This window comes from Crocodylus porosus, unplaced genomic scaffold (assembly GCF_001723895.1).
Source record: "Crocodylus porosus isolate Cpor-Errol unplaced genomic scaffold, CroPor_comp1, whole genome shotgun sequence".
NCBI classification, from domain to species: Eukaryota; Metazoa; Chordata; order Crocodylia; family Crocodylidae; genus Crocodylus; species Crocodylus porosus.
This window is the reverse complement of record NW_017728906.1, coordinates 53,301,058-53,325,254: the sequence shown is the minus strand read 5'-3', so window position 1 is coordinate 53,325,254 and position 24,197 is coordinate 53,301,058. Positions and strand designations below refer to the sequence as shown.

The 24,197-nt window shown below is 40.0% G+C and overlaps 1 protein-coding gene across 9 annotated transcripts in view; it reads right to left on the bottom strand.

Annotated features, from left to right (window-relative positions):
* The window catches only part of DMD (dystrophin), a 1,922,593-nt gene that overhangs the window by 423,906 nt on the left and 1,474,490 nt on the right, over nucleotides 1-24,197 (bottom strand). The gene's annotated exons all lie outside the window — the stretch shown is intronic.

Here is a 24,197-nt window from a genome sequence, read left to right as displayed (position 1 = left end):
AGGGTCTTCCCAGGCTTGGAGTCTCCTCATAGGCAGCTCCTCTTTTGTGCCTGCCGCAGCAGGGCTCAGAGGGGAAAGGTGGGAGAATGGATACGGTGCAGCAATCTCGAAACAGCCTCTTGCTGCTACTTCTGCAGAGCTCTGACAGGGGCTTTTGGAGGTGCGGCCATGGTGAGATCCTTTCCCTGGTCTCCAGCTTGTCTCTCACCCCCTCTCTCTTTGCCCCCCCTCCACCCCTCCCGGGGAGCTTCCCTCTTTTAAACAAGCCTGCCAGCCAATCCCAGGCCAGGACTCTTCCCAGGATTTTGCTAACATCTTTCCAAACCCTGCTGGTGTTACATCACTCCTCCCACTTCCAAGAGGGCTACCTCCAAAACAGCTTTACTCACCCTCAGGGCAAACAGTGTCCCTACTGGGAAAAACTCAGCCTCTTCGCAGTCTGTCCCTCTGCAGGGCAGCCCTTCCTATTCCTTCAGGTGGGCCCATTTTTAATGCTGCTACATACATTTCCAATATTTTCCTAATAATCAGCCCTACAATATATAATTGTAATGGTGCGTCTGTCCCTTTAAGAAGGAACAGTCAGCCGTGTTCAGAAAGCACAGCTTCATAGCATTTGGACAGGTGCTGGAGCATCCTTCTAGAAAAGCTCTCAAAAGAATAAGCAAGGGACGAGGAAGCAAGCTGTGTAAGCAAAACAGTTTGTTACAAGGAAGGGCCAGGCTGTGTGCTGGGGCCAGAGCCAAAGGGCTCCTTTCTAGTGTCTGGGATAGGGCAGAGGGGCTTGGTTTTGTTCGGGTTTTTTTGCTTGCTTCTCTGTTGCTTGACGACTGCATTATTTGGGAGGAGTTGCTGAGAAGCTCCTTGGGGAGCAGTGCTTACCTGCAGAAATGAACAGGCTAGGCCACCTACTCACAATGGTCTTTCAGAGTGTGTGCATAATCGTAACCACTTCAAATTCATAGTATTCTCAGACGAATGAGATGACAAGTACATTTGTAGAGATTCACAGCATTTTGTGGATTTGTTGTTATATCTTTAGTGGCAACCATGCCCTGATGTTTGATTATAAATTAGTCAAGTTTGACAGAGCTTAATGAAAACAATTATGTAAATCTTTCTGGAGTACTGATGATTGTTTCATTGCACACTCATTTCCTTGCATAATCCACAGTAAAAATGTCAATTTATTTTAATATATAGAAAAATGCAGAGTGAAAAGTAGGTCAGTTTCTCATACATGAACCTCCAAAAATGAGGCTAAACCACTGAAATGGTCTATAATGATCTATATTGAAGAACAGAGCTGGAATTTTGCAACAATTCAGTCTTTGAGAAGAATTCTACACGTTTTTGGTGAGAAAGGATTACTGAGATAAGAAACTTACCCTATTACTCAACTTATTTTTGTGTGAATTTAAAGAAAATTACACAATTTTTCAGTATTAAAAAAAGGAGCCGGTTAACTGGCATTCTGTTGTTTCAAGTTAACTTTTGGAACTTTTCTTAATGCTAACTATTTAAGAGATATAAATAAGAGATATAAATAGTAATTTTACTTGTACTTTTCATTATTTATTCCCTTTTGCTTTAGGGACAAGCTCAGCATTTGGCCACAACCATGCAATGACAGTGACTTACAAAGGATGCAAATGACAATAAAATTTGGTGTAGGATTCTCTTGCCAACATCTGGCAAAAATAACAGAAACAGATGGAGAGATGTTCACAGAAGTCTGGGTTTGGAAAGAGAGCATGGAAGAATTCAAATTGTTTTAATATTATTTTCAAGGCGTATATCAGCCTGGAAACATCTAATAATCTAACAATTGTAGCTGATGAAGCAGCAAAAATGAGGGGTTGCTAATGTCACAGTACTAATGGTTTAAGTTTAGGTAAGTGCATATTCAGTCCCAAGGTTATTCACAAAAAAGGGGCATACTATATTGATACCATCTTGGTCTCAATTTTACCTCTACCTTGCCTTCTATTTCCTCTCACAGAATTTGGACACTGAGGGCAAGTGTAGAGCAGAAGAAGAGAAGACGAAATGGGAAAACAAACATACAAAATATTTTTTTCTGTCACATGGTACTCTCAGCACAGAAAGAAAGAACAATCTTAGAAACAAATAAAAATGGAGTAAAGCTAGTCAGATAGGAGGCCATCTAGTTCTGCTGCAAGCAGGATCATTGCTGAGTACACCATTGAGGCCAATACATATCCTTGAACAAGAAGAATGCCGTCTCAGAGACAGTCAGTGAAAACTGACGTTAGAAGGAGAGAAGAGAGCTGCAGAGAAAGCAGTTAAAAGTATGCAAAAAGGCTTAGTCTCAGAAAAAAAGGACTTTCTAAAAAAGGGGCTTAAAACAACAAAGTGAGGACTCAACCCCAGGTGCATTCACTGAGCTCTGGGCACTACTGAGAATCTGCCCCTACTCTTTGCGGTAAAGTAAGATATAACTTTATCAAATATGTGCTGAAGGAATGACATTGAGGCTGCACTTGTGTGGATTCATTCAAAAAAGGCTGTTATTGTGAGCTTCCAGACATGACCCTGAATTGCAGAAGTATTTTACATCTCAGTGAGTACCATATTTTCATTCAACATACCCCCAAATAAAACACGCACCCTGGTTTTGGAAGCCAGAATGTAAAATAAAAGAATTTTTCAGAGCCATGGTTGAATGCATGATGTAGAATAAGTTCACTTGGGAACACAGAGTTATTGAGGACATGTCTCATCAGGAACTTCCTTGTGTGGCAGACTGTCTCCTGCAGTGCCACACTTCCTGGACACACTATATTTCATAGAAGACTTATTTTACATTGCAAAAGGGTGGGCCCTGGCCCTTGCAAATGGTAGTAGCAAGATTGTTAGGGCACCTATACACGAGCAGCAACGCTGCTCCGATGCACTGTAATTACAGTGCATCGGAGCAGACTTGATTAACTGAGTCTGCTGGAGCTTGGTAATTACTGTGCTCCAGCTGTCTCCAGCATCTAGTGCATCAGCATCCCCACACTTCAAAATGGCAGCAAGGGCACTTTATCTAAAGCTTATTGAAGCAGATGCATGAGATGCTCCAGGCGATTTAATTATAATGGGTCTTGGAGCTATTCTAATTAAAGTCCTGTCCCCCCACCCTTGAATACATGTATAAAAGCCCTTAGCTCTTTACTGTAATTAGTTCTTTATATAAATTGCTGTAAATAAAGTGTTGCTTCTACATCACAAGACTCCTCAAGAAAGTACCAGCATCTCACCTGCTGCTTTGGGCACAAGCTACAGTGCACAGTAGCCACGGCAGTGAAAGTATTAACACAAGACTGCACCCCTTCAGTTTGCTGAGCAGATGCAAACAGCAGCCATCTTGACACCTGTAAGGCATGCATGCATGCATGGTGTCTTCCAAGGAAGAAAACAGCTTCAAAGATTTCAAAGTAACCCTCACATAATTTCATATAAACTCAATGTAGTTAATAATTCCATTGTTAAGTCTTGCTTTTCTGTCCTAATGTCACTGAAAGGGTTAGAAATGCAAGGTCTCCACAGACTATGAGAGTTTTGAGAAACTGTGTATAAGTGACTGGGAGGTGTTTGGGAAGTATGACACTGCTTTCAGAGTGGAGGGTGTCAGGATATCAATGCCCCGCGTCCCAAAGTCTTGGATCAAACAAAAAAACTGAATATGAGAACATACCCTAGAATTTCAGAGCAAGAAACAGTGACTATAGTCGACCCTGACACAGTTTCCCGGGGAGCAGATGAGATTTACTGATGAAGTCCAGTCAAAGAAAACATAACCACACACAGCATGAGGCCAGCTTAACATCATGAGTAAACCAGAGACAAAGACCTAAGGATAGATTTTTCAAAGGTAAGTAGATGTCTATTGATTTCAGCTAGAGTTAGGCTCCTATTTACTATTAAATGTTTCTCTTGAAGTCTCAATGGGAAATTAGGGGGGGAAAAAGAAGAAAAAAACTGAAAAAGAGAATGGAGACAAAAGAAAAATAAAAGACACTGGGTGCATCTACACATGTCCCTGACTGCAGTACCCACTGTTACTATGCAGTCCCAGCAGCACATGGGTTGGTTGCGACCCTAAGTTGCTGTAGTGAAAAGCGACATAGTGGTGGCATCATGGTTAGTGCCCACTAACACTACATCGCCATAGATGATTGCTACAGCAGAGTAGCATCTTGTGTAGATGCGCTCACTGAGGACAGAATACCAGTACCAAAATATATGAATGAGAGAATTACTTTTGGGGTATCTCTACAGCCACGGTTCTTGGGTTTTTTCCATGCCATAAGACTTAATGTAGAGTTATTACAGAAAAGCAAGATTGCCCACGTATTTAGAGACCATCCTCTCCTCTTCAGGTACAACACACTAACCATCTCCCAATCTTTAAAAGAGGCAGAGTAATTTGGCCCCTCCTAACACTCAACTTTTTGACAGCAATTGTGCTCCATGGAAGAATGTTTATCTGTTATGATGCAGCAATTCATTTTTTCTTCTTGCCGAGTCATTTCCACTTAGAGCTTTGCCAACACTGAGGGGATTACTGAATATTCAAAAGGTTGGCTCCAATTTTGATGTATTTGAGAAAAAACGATGCAGCAAGTGAGAAAAATATTCTTTTCTGATCATTACTATGTTGGCTTCTTTCCATTCTGCCACTAATAAAAGCTAGCCCCACAATGTGATAAAGAATGTGAGAAACACAGGATTTCATTTGGAGTCCCTCACTTGGTTTCTGAGAATATTGAAACAATTTAAAAAGCCAAACAAATTACAGATTTAGCCATTTCTTGTTTTGCTTTGCTTTGCTTTAAATCCCATGCAATATGAATGTTAATTATTACCATCTCTGTATCTCTTCTGCATCTTTCATTAAAAACTGTCAATGACAATATAAGGACCCTTGACTCAACTTGTTGGGGGGTGGGGGGGAAGGAGTAATTTCTGTAAATCCTCAAGTTCCAGTGAGTTGACACAGGGTAAGGACTTCTTAAATCCACTCTCTCAAAACCACCTCTAGTTAAATGATGATAGAATGATAAAGGTGTCTCTCAATTACTTTTCTGCTGCATGTGATACTTTTGTTTCTTTCTCAACTCCAGACTTTGCAGGACCCTGTTATACCTAAAGAAACAAAAATGACGTATGAACTTACCTGCACTAAAGAGGGGAAGTTATTGGAGAAGATCAACTGAAATCTTTTTATTCAAATAATCAATTTATATTTCCTGTTGTTAAACTGCGTTACCTTTTTAGATCAACTTTTTAAATCACATTTCCCATAAACTACAGTGAACCAAGATTCTTAATCTTCCGTAATGCGGTTTTTTAAGGAATCCAAATAATATGAGAAATGCAGCATAAAGTCTAAATAAGAAGATATGAAAAGTGACTGGCAAAGGGAAAAACAACTGCACTTTTGCATTTAAGAGGTCCTTTAAGAGGGAACAGTCAGCCTTGTGGAGAGAGCCCAGCTTCATGGTATTTGGATCAGAGTGTCCTGCTAGAAGCTATAAAAACCTCCCAGAAGAGTAAAGAAGGGACAAGGAGGACAACAGTTTGATACAAGAATGGGACAGGCTGCTATACTGGGGTCAGGTGCCAAGAAGCTCCAGTTCTAGTGCCCAGTAAAGGGCAGAAAGATTTGCTTTTGGTTTTGGTTTTTGTTTGCTTGTCTGTTACTTAAAACAGGCTGTGGTTTGGGGTGGTTTTGGGGAGGAACGGCTGAGGAGCTCCTCAGGGAGCAAAGACCTCCTTGCAGAAGCCAGCAGGCTAGGCAACATGCTTATGGGATGCTTTTGTAGACTTATTTAAATAGGGCACTTAAGGCAGATAATGTCTCTCTTCCAAAAATCCATTACCTCTGCCATTCCACAATTTGGGGCTAAAAGACATTCTAGCCTTTAAATGATCCAAGTAGTACATTAAAATATAACAAACAAAGATGAAGGACCCCATGTCCTGGCCTTTTTTGAGTATTCAACAAAGGCAAAAAGCCACAGTTCCACTAATTTAAATCTTGTATTAAATGACACTGTATCTTTTCACAGTATTCTAAAATGTATCTGAGATCTTACAGCAGTCAACAGTGGCATCTAATAAACATTACATTAATTACTTAGATACAATTTATTAAGATAAAATCTGGGCTTATAAAGAGAGTTAAGTGTAATTAAAACTGATTATCAAAATAATTAGGTTTTAAAGGCACTTGTTTTCGTACTCTTAATTACTCTAGAAACAACTAAATTTAATAAGACTGTGAAATGCACTGATGGCATTACATGAGATCAATTAGTACTCACAAAGGACAGTATTAAACTATTAGTGTAATTTTCAGTTAAAGCTGCAACCTCCAGGGGTTGAGCTTAGTGGCCTAGCAGTAGCACTCTCTGCTACCATGCAGAAAAACAGTGCTTAATTCCCCGACCCACTTTTTTCTTTGTTAGTATTTACAGTTCATATTATTTGGTGCATTATATAATGATGAGAAGCAAGAACGTGCTATAGCTGGTAGACAACTGCAGTACATTCCTCCATATGAATAGCCATGGACTCTAACTAGGACTCTCAAACACACAGACTGATGAAGTGTAACAAAAATTAGATTGAACTCACTAGATTTGTTTTTACACAAGAATGCTGATGAATCATCATGGTTTTACCTTTATGAATCTAGGTTAAACCTAAACTAAACCCACAGTTTTCTAAAAATACCATGCTGGCAGGCAACAATGGATGCCCAGCTCCAGACTATTCAGTCCAAGGAGAATGCACAGATAAATTTAGCCAGTCTTTTGAAAGGAAGGAAAGGTGGCAAAATGACTATTGCTTCCCATTCCCATCTTGATGATATAGGAAATGGGATGAGCAAAGAACTGCTGCAATAAATTATACAGACATTTACATATATATACATATACATGCATAACTGATAGGTTTGTATAATTGCTATTCACTGGCCAACATTTATTTCTGAACTAGAGAATATGCAAATATATATTCATAATAGAAATTAGATGTTATGCCTACAGAGACACAGCTGTAAGTAATTTAGGTAGCCTGTGTATATGTTAGAGTTGACACAGCTGTCACGAAGTTAGTATGAAAGGCTGTCTCTTACTTTTATGTTGCTTAAAGTGAAAATTGAAAAAAAAAGTAGAGATAATGGCAGCCAAGGCTTTGCTTTGGCAAAGCATGAGCATTTCAATTTTAGCAAGTATTCAAGTCACATTTCTCGGCCTCTTGAAGGCTCAGATCAAGTGTATATCTACAGAGCCTCGATATGGCATTAGGGAATGCTGTAGCGAGATGATCCATGTGCTTGACCAAAGCAGTTGCATATAGAGTAGCCAGCTTAGTGTGGTATTGGGCATGTACCAATAAGCTGTGCCTTTAAGGCAAGTTATTAACATGCACCACTGCTATACTAGAGAGCTATTCTACTTCTGGTTAGGGAGGTAATATATACTGATCAGGTAAAAACACAAGCTGACTATGAATGATCGTAGAAGGATCTGTGGTCTGAATCAGTGTGGCATTTTGGATGTTGTATATGGCATTTTGGATCTCTCTGTGGAACTCCCTTCTGCCATACTGAGGAAGTGCAGACATGACAACTGACTTCACTTTAACTTAAGCACATGTTTGGAACTAAAGTATTAAGGATGAAATCCTAGTCCCACTAAATCAAAAAATAGGACTTGCAGGATTTCACTGACCTGGTTTTGTTCCTTTTCTACTTATACTCTCGAAGTGCAAGTTCTTACCAGATGAGGAAAAACTACGAAAAAATTGTTTTTGGACATTTATATGATGAAACATAAGGACTCAAAGAAAGTAGACAAATAGAGCATTGAAACTATAAAGTATGCTAGTGTAGGCTTCCTGTTACTTAGCTGGACCTCTTGTAACCTCTTGGCAACATAGAACTGAAATGCATTTCCTTGAAATAAAATGCTGTTTGTGCACTACCTTGTCATCATTACCAACCCATCAAAACATTTATCTCAGAATTTATCCTGAACCTTTTTCTTCTCCTGATAAAAAACAGAACCCCCCTCCTACCTCCCCCCCCACCATTTGTATTTTTTAAATTAAGTTTGACTTGGCTTGTGGCTTATATTTTTGGACAACTTATCATCTAGATTTTATCTTCAACATATTTTAATTAATTTAGTCAAAGCTTGGTGTTATGGGTTTTTTTTAAACGTTGACATATATAACCAAGGTTGATATTTTGCTTCCAAATATTTTTTTCAACTTTTTGTTTTAGGTATTAATGTGCAAGTTTATTCTTGCCTTGTGCAAACAACTCACCAATAGCCATCAAAAGGTCATTTCACAAAACATCCAAATCTATACATTTCCTTCTCTTTAACCAAGGCAACAACCTACAGTAAGCCTGTATATGAAGTATCTATTTCAAGAGTTGAATTTGTTGAAGATGTGGGAAAAGAGCTGTATAACAGGTTTCAAAATGTCAAGATTTTTTAGACATTTTCTTTCAGAGAAGCATGCTTATAATTTTATTCTCTTGCAACCAGATGTGCCTGTCTGTAAGCAGGAGGTCTAACTTTAAATAAAAACCTGAATTAAAAGCAACTAGGCCTCTTGTCAATTCAAGGCCCAAAAGCTTGATTGCATTTGACACAATAATCATGATCATATTTTAAGACTGAAATCAGGCTGACAGTATTCAACTCGGGTCTGTTTCTTCCAATTAGTCAAAAATTGTAGCCCAGCTCATCTTCCAGAAAATAAGTTTACATTTACAGTTCTTCAGAGGTGAAAAAGTGGTATGATAAATGCAGCAATTTGAGTTGCTAACTTAAAAAATAACTATTTCCTTTTAAATATACTCATCTGCAGAAATGTGCTTTGAGGAGAAAGCCACAAGCTGCCCACAACCTCATGCTGCTTTGCAAAAATAAATTACATCTATCACATGGTATGGGAAAGAATATTCCAGGAATATAACTGCACAACTTACAAATTTAGTTAGATTTGCAGTCTTCTGCAATCTGTTTTTAGTGAGAAAAAATAAAATGAGGCTTGATAATGCAAGGCAGAAAAAGGAAACAGAAAAGAGATGGTTAGGCCTGATTCAACACCTGTGAAGTTATTGGGAAAATTCCCAATGGCTGTTGGCAATGCAGAAAAATGACAACATATAAAGATAATTGACTACATTTTATAAGCTTCATTACATTACTTCATTTGTGCAACATGACACTGACTCCTGGTTCACATAGGCCAGGAAAGATCACCATGGTCTGCCAGTGATCTTCCACTGGCATGGCCATGGTATGTGAAAATAAAATCACTGCAGAAAAGAAGTATGGCTGAGATTTCCTTGTAGTTTACAGGATGCTTCTGTGCCATGTTAGGGGCATGCTGATGTGTTGTTGCATTTTACTAATTTTTGAGCCTCTTGTAGAAATCCAAGCACTTTTCCCTGTAACTGAGCCTAGTACAGTTGTCAACTTTTCTTTTGATGTTGGAGGTGGGGCCTCCCTAATTTTCTTTCTTTTTTTTAAGCAATACTTATTAAGGAATCCAACTTACCAAATAACAAATTTAACATTTAAGAACTCCCTAAAATATAAATAAAAACAGATATTTATCTTCCATCAACAGTGCTTCCTTAACTAAAGTCAATGTTCACAGGGGGGTTGTTTCCTTTTCTTTCTCTTCACTTTCTGACAGTACCTTTGTCTTTCAGGTTATGTTAAGCTTTTGTGTTTCTTCATGTCTCTGTAATAATTCACTCCCTCTTTTCCCTCAGGGCTCTAACTAAAACAAATCTCAGTCTTCTACACATCTTTATTTTTGAATTTTAAATTTAGTTCAAATTTGCTCTTTAGTGTTAGCTCATAAAACTTACTCTTCCTTCACTATTCAAAAAGGTTTCTCAAACTTTCTGGTTTGGAGATAGGAGAAGATAGCTTTTTAGCACATTCCGAGAATTTCAACCAAATTCCTAAGTACACATCTTTTTTCCTTCTGCCTTGAAGAATACTAACATGTCTGTGGACAACTTTTCTAAGCATTTTTAAACCAGTCAGTGATTTTAGAGTTGCTCTCTTCTAGGCTTTTGCAAATGTAATTTTCGCACCCACTAGAACAGTGGGACCCAACCTAGTTGGCAGGTGTGCCACAACTTAGCTCCATGTCCTCCTTGAGTGCCACTTTGATCCCTTTCCCAATCTGCTGCTCCACTTCATGTTCTCTGCCCTATTTGTGATGGTGCTGTCTGTCCACTCCCCAATCTGCTACATACCACACAGAGAGGCTACCCATGCCACTTGAGGTGTCCATCTGGCAAGTTGAACATCCCTGCACTAGAAGATACGTGAGCAATTCCCTAAGAACAGGAAACCAAGGGCTATCTGATAGCTGGCATCCTGCTATTTCCTGACCATATTCCAACCTTCTTTTAGACCAGCCCGATTCTGGGACACATCCACCATGTAGGGTCTTCCCACATGACCAGAATCCCTCCAACATTTGCCTGTTCCTGTACTATAAATAAGTTTAAAATGGGATGAGATACCAGATAAAAGATTTAACAATAATTTCCCTTTATTATGGTGCAGATGGATATGTGAGGACCAGTGTTGCAGATGTTTTCCCACATAGTTCAAATTACACTTTGACACTTGAGGGGGTCTGCAAAACAAACTGCCCGGGGTCAAGGTTGTGAGCATGAATCCCTGCCAGTACTGTGGGGCTGGGGCCAGTGGCAGCCAGAAGAAGCCACTTCTGCCACTGCCGAGGCTGCTTAAAAAGGTGTGGGGAGGGCTGGGCGCTGCACGTGGTTGTGCATGGGCTTTGGGCTGTTGCAGGAGGAGTGGGGGAGAAGTGGTGTGCTAACTGGCTCATGAGGGGCTCAGCCCCCGCAAGCTCCCCCATAATTTGAATCCATGTCTCCCATGCTTCAGCACTGATTTCTGATCCCATTCTGCCTTCTACATGGCTATATAAAGCTGGTTTATATAACACAGATGACAGACTGGTGTATTTCATAGGTGTGACCGATATTCTCACAAATTCTGTCAAATTTTACAAAGGTTCACCTTTCTCTGGTATGTGCTGAAAAGTGCTCAATTGCAGGTGTTGGAAAAATAGGATTTGAATGTCACCTGCAGTAAACTGTATTTCTTCAAAAGATCTAAATATTTTTTTGAATAACTGTCCAAAATTTATGATAACAATATGTACCCAGATATTAAACCTTCCTAATAAAATTACTAGGATTAAAGTCCATATTAATATATATAAGTACCAAAAACAAATGTAAAACCCAGGAGGAAACCCAGATGTAGTCTGAAAATTTAGCAACTCTGAGAGACTTAATTGCTTACAATCTCTCTTCTGGTTTAATGTCCTCTTCTAAAATCCCCACATGGCATATTATGGTACAATATTCTGCAATTAGATGCAGGATATGCCACATAACATATTTAGCATATTTTTGATTATCTATTTTTATATAAAATGAGCCGTGCCATTTGATATACATTAATATATTTCAATCAGTTTTAATTAGTAAATCTTTATTATGAAATTTATGTCACCAGAACTGACCTGACCTACGCAAGATTTTTAGTGTGCTAGTTTTTTCCTCACATCAAGTTAAACAATATACTTCATACTATTTAAAATATAAACAAATGTCAAAATGGGAGCTTATAAAATTATGTTACTAAAAGGTAGTGCTGTGACTATTTCTTTTGCTGCACTTCAAGGTCAATGGATTATATTTTAAGTGGTGTTACAGAAACAGAAAATTATGTTCAATATCTTAAAATCAGAGGGGTAGTTGAATGCAACTTAAAGTATATATGGGCAGATATTGCATATTAATAAATAACCAAAACAAATATGTTGTTATATCCTAAAAATACAATGGATGCTATCTATATTAAAGAGTAATACATATGACTGTATTTGCCTAGTGTAAAAGGTTATCCTGAAAAATACAATCTGGGTGAAAATACAGCAATATAACTGAATGAAGAATTTAGAAAATTGTTTTTAATATTTCTATATAGTACTTTAAAAATATATATGCTAAAGATCAACATGCTTTGGGAAGAATACATTGTATTTCTTTCTTAGAATTTATTAAATTGGAGGGAGTGAAATCTGAAAACTAGTTAATAAACCTATTTAAAACCTTTCAAATGTACTTTAGATAAACTCTGAAGCAAGTGCTATTAAGGTAACTTGGCAATAATGAGTTGAAAAATAAAATTCTGTCTTGGAAACTGGTTAAGTGAAAGGAAATTAAGAGTGGGAATACATGATACAGCCAATGCTCAGTACAGAGTAATAGTAGCATGCCCAAGGGACCAGTAGCAGGTATTGTTCAGTATATTAATTAACCATCTGGAAAAGCTAGCAAAGAGTGAGGTGGCAAATTTGCTGATCACAGAAATTTACTTAGGTTATTCAAACCCAGGAAGGATTGTGAGGAACTCCAGGAGGATCTAATGAAACTAGGTAATTGGGCAACATCATACCAGATACAATTCAACACAGACAAGTGCAAAGTAATGAACACCGGAAGGAACGATCTAAACTACTTGTACATACTGCGTGGTTCTGAATTAATTATAACCTCACAGGAAATGCATGTTTAAGAATCAACACAAACAGCTTAATGAAGACCTCAGTGTAGAACAGAAGGCTAAAAAGATACTGCATTAAGAACAGAAATAGTGATAAAAATACTACCAGTGACAAGCCAATATACACTCTCATCCCTATTATCATTCTGGTTTGGTCACCTCATCCCAAAGGGATAAAGGAGATCCAAAGATGTGCAAAGCGTGTTTACACAAATTACTACACATATAAGACGAAAGTAAGAAGATACCGAGGGTCAAACACAGCCCAAATCAAACATGACCCCCAAGACGGGAAGTTCACTAGGAGGAAAGCAAGCAGTAGTTACAAATGGTCACGATAACAACAACAAGCAACAAGGAAGGGGAATGTCAAAGGCAAATGGGAGATATGCTGATTTAGTCCCTGACATTTCTAATGTTGAAGCTTGTAGAAGGAACCTGGCAGAAACTGTGAGAGAAGATAGTTGGTATAATTAGTGAAGCCCCATTGTAGGGGTTTGCTTGGGGATCAGCTGCCATTGGGAGGATCCTGGAATCAGCCTAGGTACATATGGGCCCAAAGAGAGAGAGAGAGAGCCAATTATTAATAATCAGCACCTGTCGAATGCCAGCATGAAATCTGATCTATAGCATATGAAAGTCAGAGAAAGGTACACATTGATAACAGCAGACTGTGGATCAGGCTTAAGAAAATAAGAGTCTAAAAATTAGAGGTGCACCAATATATCAGTCCAATAGCAGATTGATACTGATATAAAGAAAATTTGCCGCAATGGATATTGGCCCGATGGGGCCGATAATTTGGTAAATAAATGCTTGTGCTGCATGCAGCCGCAGCACGGTACTCAGGCATCAAGGAGTAGAGCTGGCAGAAGGGACAGCTGCCCCCAGCTGATCAGTTCATTGTAGTGAAAGGGGAGGAAGTGTCATGGGAGGGGCAGATCAATGCCCCCCCAGTGAGGAAGGGGACAGGGGTAGGCGCTGCCCAGGAGGGGTGGGGGAGAGGCAGCTCCTACTGCTGCATGCACCCAGGGAGAGCACAAGGGGGGAGGCATGTGCCCCCTGGATCTGCAAGGGGCAGGGCAGGGAGGGCTTCAGCCTAGGCTGCATGGCTTTTCTCGGTAGGGGCTGTGCTCGGGGCACTGGCGGTGCTGGGAGGATGCTGTATCCACCCGAAATTTCACCACAGCTCAGTGCCCCGTGCTGCCCCAGCTCTTCCTGGCATGTGGGTGTAGGCAGGGCATTGAGCGGGAGCAGCACTGGGCGGCTGGTGGCAGAGCAATGGTGACATTTGGGGTGGATGCAGCATCCTCCTAGAGCCATCGGCACCCACTCTGAGCCCATTCGCCACTGAGAACAGCCCTGCACATCCCCGGCTGCAGCCCACCCCATCACACCCTGCATAGATCCAGGGGGAACCCCCCCCGCCATGCCCTCCCAGGGTGAAAGCAGCATCAGGAACTGCTTCCCCCCCATGAACTGCAGCTCCTCCCAACCCCTCTGGGCAGCACCTGCCCCCACCCCTCACCATGGTGTGCATTGATCTGCCCCCCTCATGCCCATCTCCCCTTCCACCACACCAGATTTACCAGCTGGAGACAACTGTATCAGAAATTCGATTGGTATCAGCCGATATGCCTCCTTAAATATTGGCTATTGGTATCGGCCCCCGAAATCTCTATCGGTGTACCTCCAAAGACCTTATATTTATTAATCTGCTTATTCACTGCCACAGATCACTAGCGAGTTTTACAGAATACAAAGGATGATTATTTACTTATATTAAATAAAGTGTATATAGAAACAATACCTAGGATAACAATAGCAATGATATTAATAGTTATGTTTCAAAACGACAGCTAGTTATAAAAAAAAAATCTCTCTCCATCTCCTCCAATTGACATACACAAAGTATGGGTTATTTTGCATTCCTCTTAAGTTTCTGGTATAGGACACAATGTGGTACAGGATGGTAAAACTATATGAACAATTAATCCTTCTCTGCAACTTTTTTCTTTACTGGGTATATTTTTTTTCAATGATTATATACATGAATGCATTATACACACGCATATATAGTGCTTCTTTGTGGTTCCCTGCACTCTGGTGTCCTTGGGCACCCATTCTCACCTGCCATGCCTTTGGCATTATTATTATAGTGTGGGAGGTGGTTTCCAGGGAACCAGAGTGTGGTCCTGGGTGCTCTTTAGGCCTGCTCACAGCTCCCTCCAGTCTCCGGCACTGCTTTCCAGCTTCATGTACAGAGAGTTCCTCCATGACTGCAGGCACTCCAACTCCCCCATAGGGCTTTATAGAGCTCCCAGCAGTGAGCTCCTTCCTCCAGCCCTGTCCAGAGGTCACACTTCCCAACCTGTGTCAGTATCTAATCTCCAGCCTCCCTCTTCCAGCCTCCCAGGAGAATCCCTTAAAATCACAGTCCCCAATTCCTTGTTTTCTCAGTAATCAGTAACAGGAAAGGGTCCCCTGTTGCTCTATTGTCAATTTGTGAAAGATCATAGGTATCTTCTCATTCTTCCTACATTTTTAGACCATTTTAGAGCTTGGGGGATTAATAATATGAGATAGAACTTCTGTCCTTATCTTTTTCTGTCCCACTATTACACAATTCAGTGTCATCTTACTAGTCTTAGTTAACCACATAAGTAAGTTGTGACCCAAATTCAGTTTCTAGCTGAGAGAGATCCACATAAAGAGAGACTCCCCTCAAACTATATGGGAATTTTTGTTGGTAACCTTTGCAGGCAATGACTATTTTACACAGGTCAGTCTCAGTTTTAAATGTGGCTGACAAGCTGGCAAAAGATAAATTTGCACTACTGATGCTTTTCTGCAACTGAACAGAAGTCAGGCATCTGAGCTGCCAATCTTTCACTAGGATTAAAATGGTGACAAAAGTACTAAATGTTCAAAACAAATCACATGAAAAACTACTGAAACCTATACAAGTAAACCAGATAAAATTTTCAGAGTAATAACAAAACAAGAAAAAACTGACCCCCAAGATCAAATTATTTATTGCTGGAGCTCCATTTGTCAATCAGTTTTATTAATTTCTATTCAGTTATTTGCTTCAGGGGGCTTATGGCTTGATTCAACATCCACTGAAGTCAGTGATAAAAGTACTCATATATTACAATGGGCTTTGGATCAAGACCATAAATAACTCGCTACCATTTCTTATTTTATCTTGTAGACTAAAAGGAATACAGTAAAATTGGGCTTTTTAAAAGAACTGAAGCCTTTGTCCTCCATAGCCACTGAAGTGAAGAATAAAATTCCAGTTATAAGCACTTTTGAAAATATCACTCTAGAAATAAACATAAAAACCAAGTATAATTTTGGAAGGGTTGAAAAAATATTCTTTTTACTTCTCATCTTCAAGCCTTTCCTTTATTCCTATCCCACATTTGTAGGCCAAAGAGTGAGATTTTAAAAACACAGCATTGCTCTAAAAATAGTTTCTTAAAAGGGTGATTGTTACGTTTTAGGAGGCTAGTATATGAAACTGTGCTTCTTAAACAGTTCTGTTCATTTAATGACTGTGATATTCCACTGGACTAGCTCAGATGCCTGTAATGTGTTATATCATGAATATACCTACAATGGGTTACACTGGACTTCAGGCAGTAGCTCTACAATATTAAACAGGAAACCCATTAACAATTGTTTAGCATACAATAAATAAGGGTAACATTGCATAATTTTCTTTCACTGAAGTCCAAAGTTAAAAAACTGAGAAAAATCTAAAGAATCAAATACACACTGTCATAGCGGAAAAGAATATAATTTAATGGGAAATTTGATTTTTCTCTCTTTGTCTAATAACTTCTGTACTCAGTATTGGAAGTCAAAAGAATGATTACAAAATACCAGTTCTCTCCTCCATGCTTTAAAAGCTTTAGAAACATTCTAAAAGTATGTCTCCTTTCAACACAATGGTGAATCACTCCAATTTCTGACCATTCCGGGCATATAATCTTTTCAGACATTGCCATCCATATAATAGGAAGCACTGTTAATCTATGATCAACTTGACATGAAGAATATTGAAGAGGTTGACTTTTCATGCTGGATCCCTCTTTCAACCTTTATGTTGGGAGAAGAATTTAATCTTGCTTGAATTTAGCTCTCACATGGAAACTAACATATTTCAACAGATCTACATGTTTCCATATCCTACTGAAACTAAGTGAAAATAATACCAGAAAGAGAACTAATATAAATACTGGACAGTTTAGAATTATTACACTCAATTTGGAAAGAATGGCAATATTCCACTGAACTCAGTTCAGGTCCCTTTTAATTGGAGAGACCAGTTCACCATTGAGTATCAGCAGAAACTGAACAGGAAAGAAAAGACTTTACATCGTGGCTTTTTTCATTCATCTCAGAATGCATCTCTGAGGAAGCTGTAAACATACCTATGCTCAAAACACAAGGCCTTAAAGATCTCATACAACAAATTCTGTTATCAAGAAAAAAATACACTTTTTGGAGTCTGTCAGTGCCTCTCCTTAATCTGTTGGAGTGTCAGTTCTGACCTATACAAGATGCTTACACCTAAGCAGCTAAGCAAATTCATCCAAAGCATTTTCAGGCTCTGGTTACCCAAGGAGGAAAAGGTAAGGAGTTAGAATTAAACTTGGCCTTGATTTCAGTGAAGCGCTCCAAATCCAATGTTTCCTAATTTTCAAATTTCTGGATCCAATGTTTTCCTTCCTTTTTCTATTACAAAGCATTTTTGTCACCATAGTAGATTAAAAGAATTTATAGTTGTGTAGAATTGGTTTATTTTTCCTTAATAAAATATATTTACCTGAATCCAAGATGTCAATTATAAAGTCTAATATTATAAAGCCTTAGTCTATCTGTCTGCCTGTCCATAACACTTTATTCGCACTTGGATTGGTTGCCTGAAACAACCAATCAGAGTACTGCAAGAGTGTTCCAGACAGGAGGTGGTGGCATGCTGCTATCCTGGTGGGGCCAGAGCAGGTGAGCAAGGCCAGAGCTGTTGTCCTTGCCCCTCCTTCCCCCCGTCTGCTGGCCCTGCTCTCTGCAGGCAGTGGCAGCACAGGGTGCTGGCTGAGGGGGACGGAGGGAGATGCTCCTGGGAGACTGTGGCAGTGCAGGGTGGTGGGTTGCAGTGCTCCATCCCTGCCCTCCTCCCCACACCCCGTCATTCCTGATGGGCAATGGGCTAGTTTGTTATAAATTTCCGCGTACAGAATCTAATTATTGAAGGGTCAGTTATCTTAAATTCGTCTGCCCCACTGCTATGGTGGGAATAGTAACGGCAGGGAATTTGGTTGGGGGGAGGGGGGAACTGGGCAGTCTCCCTTAAGCTTCCCCTAAGCTATACACCATAGGTTTCCCCTGTATGAGATCACCATACAGTCTCCACTGCATTCCTCCTTCCACATGGTTCAGTTCTGGCTTCAGATACAGGTATGGTCTCAGCTGAGCCACTGCCTACCACAGGCAATATTCAAATCTAACATGAGGTATTTTTCTTCCCTCATGTTGATTGGGGCAAAATAACTCATCTTGGATTCAAGTAAATATGGTAATCTTAAATGTCATATCATGATGAATGAGAAACAGTTAATCTTTTCTTTCAATTCACTAGAACTTCAAGCCTGTACAGACTTTCATAACTACATTTAATTCATAGTGGCTTATTTGGTTGATTCAATGCACATGCATGAGTCTGTATAGGCTTGGAAGGTGCCATGCTTGATAGAGTATGAGAAGAACATCTACACTTGAGAAGTTGTATTTCTTAAAATAAGTCCAGTCATAGTATTGGGTTGACAAAATAGGTGGTCACCTACAAATCTTATATTTCTCTGGAAGAGTTTGTTTCTAAGTCTCTACTCTGCCCTGCTCTCTTCTTGAAATAAAGTATAAATAAAGGGAACTAGGGAAGCAACATAGCCAATCATCATCAATGTGTCCCACAAAGCAAATCAATTTCTGTGCAACTGAAATGAATTCCAACTTCTTTGGTGTTTTCAATTACATTTCCATGTTGGAACATTCCAGATAATGTTAACTTGGCAAGATATACTGGTTGAACAAAGCAGTTTACACTATCTACCAATTTAACTGAACTTGGCAAATCTGTCATGAAAAATGTATTACATCCCTAATATGAAGGTGCTGATAAAAACAATGCTGTGCTTACTCTAAAACTGTACAGTATTCACTAAGAGTAAAAAGAACTGTGCATATCTAACTTCATTTTCAAAGATTCCTTACTAGTGCTAGCACTGATACAACTCTATACCATGGTAGCAACAGTGAGTTCCCTAGAATAAACAAGGCTCTCATGGCCACCAGTATTTTTAATTTTGTTGTCTAACTCTACATAAATAAGAACAAGACATGCTGGTACACAGAAAGCTAGCAGCTATGGGGGAGAGCCATCTAGGCTAGAACTCCTGTAGCTTCTGAACTATACCACTCACTGAACTATATCAATTTTAGTTGTGAGGATATATGTTTTCCATGCCAAAGGCAAAAAAGAAAATAAGGGTCTGGGCTTACTTGGAAAAACTAAGGGAGATGTCAAAGGTAGCTTTTCTTTTCATGAACAAAGAGTTGAATGACATTTTAATATTTATACAAATGTCTTCTATGAACAAGAAAGGAAAACATATTCTAAGATGATTTTAGAAACTTTATGGCCTGAAGAAGTGCTTGTTTCTGTTGAAAAAATGACAAGCACAGGAAAGCTTGTTGAAAAGCTCTTGGTGGCCTCCATCCAATTTCCAATGAATAGCTTGCCAGACTCTGGCACACACAGCAAACCTTTTCCTTCTCTTTGAGGTTGACAATGGATGATCAGTTTTTACCACATTAAACAGCCAATCCCTTATCTTTTCCAATTTCCCTGAGGTCAGTTTTTAAGCACATTGGCTGGACAATATGAGGAAGATGGAACTTCAGCCTACACTATTTTGTTCTGTGGCTAAATTAGTATTTCTGTGACCCTAATAATCAATTACTGTTTTTCATGAACACCATATGTGTAGTGAAAGATGAAAGAAAAAAACTGTACTGAATGTTCACAGTGTAGATAGATCAGCTACTGCTTACTGTGTTGGGACATTTTTCATGTATTATAAGGGCAAATAGCTCCTGATCTAAAAACAAAACAACCTGTTGAGCATCTTCAGATTACCTTAAAGACCAAAGTTCCTCAAGAAGATGAGATTCACACACATCTTCAGGAAGAAGCAATGCACAGATCAACATATGCCACATACCTTGTTCTTGAGAGCAGAGCCTGTCAAACTGATTTTGGGGGAGAATTAAATTTCATGGTTTTAATTATAGTTCATCAGCCATGCTTACAAAACTATGGCCACATGTATTCTTGATGGAAAGCAAGCCACCCACTGGTAAAAAATGGCAGATTTCAGACAGATCAAAGGTAGAGCAAAGTTTAATATAATTAAGTCTACCTTCATCTTCAGCATCTCTGGGTGGAAAAAAAAACCTGTAGGTTTTTTCTCATATCGCCATGTACAGACATACAGTTTCTCCTGGGAAAGTTGCTGTTCTCCCAGGAGAAATCACAAGTGTATGGACATTCAGGATTTTTTTTCCCAAAGCAAAAATGACTGCACCAGGAGAAAAATAACAAGGAATAACCAGGTTAAATGACTCCTGGGAGAGTTTCTCCTGGAAGAGCAAACTTCTGTATGCATACCTTATGAAAGAAGCTGAAGCCCAGTTCTCCAGCATGCTTTGCTCCCTTTCTTCCCCCATCTCCTCAACAGGTCCAGGGAGACTGTATGTCAATTGGGCTGGACTCTACTGCTTTAGCCAAGCAGGAAGTTCCTTCACAATCTCTTCATCGTGCTGCAGGGCAACAGCCTGTGAGGCAATCAGGGTCAGCCAAGAGCTACCCTGTGCAATACTGTTATGTCCCCAGGTAGGAAGCCTGCACACTAGGCTTAGACATGTGCACATGGCTGTACAGCAGCTTAGCATTCAAACATCTGTTCATGGGTCTCCAGGTAAGTTTTCCTACCAGGAAAACAAACCCAGGATAATTCATACAGATCATTTGAACGTGCATCTGCAACCTATGTTCTCTACTTCGAATACTTAGCTTTTTGCACATAATTATCTGGTTTACACATGCAAACAAATCTGTTGTACACTGGTGCACTTCAGTTATTTGAAAGCCTAACACTTAAAACATCACAATTAAAAAAGTAAATACTACAAAACATGAACAGTAATCCACTGTTCCAGATTTCTTCAAAAACTGTAGACTCAAAAAACCACAGCTCTGAGTTGGTTTCTAATCAGTTACTGGATAAGAGCTGGACAGTTACTTTTTTCTTTTTAAATTCTACAGATTCAGAGTACGTCACTAGGGCTAGAAAAACATTTAAAGTCGGCCCTACTGCACTATTCCTTTCATGGAATATAGATGTGTGAGCTTCTGGGAGGTATATGATGACATTTAGTTGAAGTGAACCCTAATTTAATAGGACCATCGTGTTTCTATTGTATTGTTCGTATTAACGCCAGCATTGAGAATATGTCACTATTCGAGTCATCAGCTTAACTTTCTATTAAAGTTAACAGGATTTAAAATTAAGCAAACATTTGAATGGATTATTGGAAATGAAATATGCTTAGAATGAAATATTCACTTAAGTTTTATTTGAATAATAAGTGGGGTTTATCTACAACAAGAGATGAGGTAGTGGGGAAAAAATAGTTAAATTTCTTTGTAGGGATGACAGAGAAGAAAACAATCCAGAAATACCTCCATGGTGCAATAATATGCCTTTTTACATCCAAAATAGATTTGATGGTTATTTCCTTCATTCCACCTTTCTCTCTAGAGCACGTTTTAGTTTGGCTGCTTAATTTGTTTTTGCTAATTCAGGCAACACAGACCACTTTTTCCTTAATTGCCTCTGCTTAGCAAATAATACACTTATTTCTGGAATAGTTAATGCTTCTAAAGATAAGAGGACACATGTTTACAAGTGAACCTGGTGCTTGCCCAGGTAATCAGCACACGTGCCTCTAGTGTGTCTTTCCAGCTACAACTACCAAAAAAGAATGGAGAGGCAAAAGGGATGCACCCATCACACACCAACAAGCTTGGCTATAACAGCAGCTAGAGTTTCATTTTCATTATAGTTCAATGTTATAAAACAAAATGCTAAGGCAAAGGGTAAACACACAGCAATCAGTTGCAAATCCAGCTAAGCAAAACAAAACACAAGCTGGCAGATGTTGCCTTAATGACTGAAATACTTCCTTTGGCTCAACTATCACCAGCAGATAAAGAACAATTTTACTGGTACTTGCCTGTTTCTTGTAATATTATTCTATGTTACAGGGACAAAATGGCTCGCATGATTTATACTGACATGCAAAAGATCTTAAGGAAATTAAATCATGTCTTTCTTCTCCCTGTGAAAATTCCTTTTTGGGGTCAATAACCCCTAAAGTAATAACCCCTAAAATAAAGGTGTCAAACTTATCTGGCCCCAAGGGCTGGATGAGTGTCCCTGAGCTGGTCTGTGGGCTATACTGGGACCTACTTCCTGAGGAGTACCTGTGGTGCCCGGTCCAGCCTGTGCACCACAAGCAGCGTGCACTAGCCCCCCAGCACCAACACAGGGTATGTGGTACCCATGGCATGTAGTCTGGGCCCAGTGCTGCAGGCAATGCAAGGGGTTGGTCTGAGGTGCTGCATATGGCCTGCACTGTGTGCACAACCCATAGGCTATGGGCAGCATGCACTAACCCTAGGGCTCATTGTGCACATAACACAAGGAGGCTTGATGTGGCAACCCTGGACCAACCCCTTGTGCTACCTGCAGAACAGGTCCAGCCAGAAAGGGCTGGGGCTACCTCATGGAGTCAGTCCAGAAACCCATGGTCTGGATCTGGCCTCAGGGCTGTATATTCGACACCCTTGCCCTAAAATGAAGATACAAAAGAGCAGAAATTAAAAAATTGTAGTGGGTACAGTTTCTGTTACAGTTTAATTCTGCAGTTTTAAGATACTTTCAATATATCAGTTGACTTGGGTATCTTTAAAGCACAATCTGACAAATCAAGGCTCATATTTCTTAGCCAGTACTCCCTCATTAAGTCATTTGAACAGTACTTATGCATAAAACAGTTTTCCCAAAACTGTTTTGAACTTTTGAACCTGTACAGTTCTCTCAAAAATCACATGCATTTGGGTAGAGATTTGGCTTATCAAGGCGCAAGTTATGGAGAGAAAATATATAATTCACCTATCTCCCAAAAGTAAATGATGGCATACACTTAAAGAAAGATGCACTTCTTTTGCTCTTACAAGAAGCCTGGGGGGTCTCAGGCAGTATGACATCCATGAAGACCTGCTTTGACCTGCTGGATTCTCTAACACCTGGCACCTTCCCCCTTCTCATATGCTGTGCCTTAATGTTCACAAAGATACATTTGGGAGACTGTCCTTAGATAGCCAGGTGACTGATTTGGAACCCTTTCTCTGCCATGGAGGTGTTTGTTCCTCTATCACTGGGCTCTCAGGCCCTCCTCACAGTTCTTAGTCTGGCAGGAACTTGCACAGGATTCACCCACAGCACCTTCACCAAGTGTCCTCAGGGCCCTCCTCCTGCCCCTTCAGCCACTCCCAAGCTTTGTGCCTCACTTACAGGCAAACATGAAAACACAGCAACTTCTATTCACCTGACACTCACTCTGCTCATGAGCTTCTTCTCCTGAGGTCATTCTGCAATTACAGCCTGGGCCAGACTCCCTCTCTAGCCAGGAAGCTGGGATGACATTCCCCCTGACTGCTCCTCCTTCCAATCACCTGACCCCCAACCCCTTATAACAGGGCCCAGGCACCACTAATCCTGTCCCCAGGTTTACTGCCCTTCAGCCCATGCTTGATCCCTCAAGCCTAGACTCACTCCCAGACTCACTACCCTGCTGTACTGTCTCTTAGAACAAACTGCAAGGGGGTCCCTAGGACCATACTTGCAGTCATTACTTAATTAGCTATTTTGACCTCCCGTTACGCTCTGTACAATTGGAAATCTGAGCTGTAAAGTCTGACTTGTACAAACAGGAACTAGAATGAAAACTCTAATGAAAATCTATTTTTTTTTTACTCCAGCAAGCTGGCATTTGAATAATGCAGAGCCTTAATTCATTATGAGGGAGCTAAAGGAAACAAATCTCTGTGAGGCTGTCCTCAGAGGTATTTCTCATCAACTGCTCTTTTAGGTATGGTGGGGTTTGCCACCACATGGAATGAGATCATGAATTCAGACTTTGAACTCTGTGGATACACATGAGGAATCAGCAAATATCACCTTCACCATCCGCCGTAAAGCTGGCAAGTCAGTCAGCAACACAGAAGTCCTTGACTTCAGAAAAGCCGACTCTGACAAGCTCAAGAGGCTTGTCGGTCAGGCCCTTAGGGACCATGACCCCAGGGAGATGGGAGTTCAAGAAGAGCGGTTGCTTCTC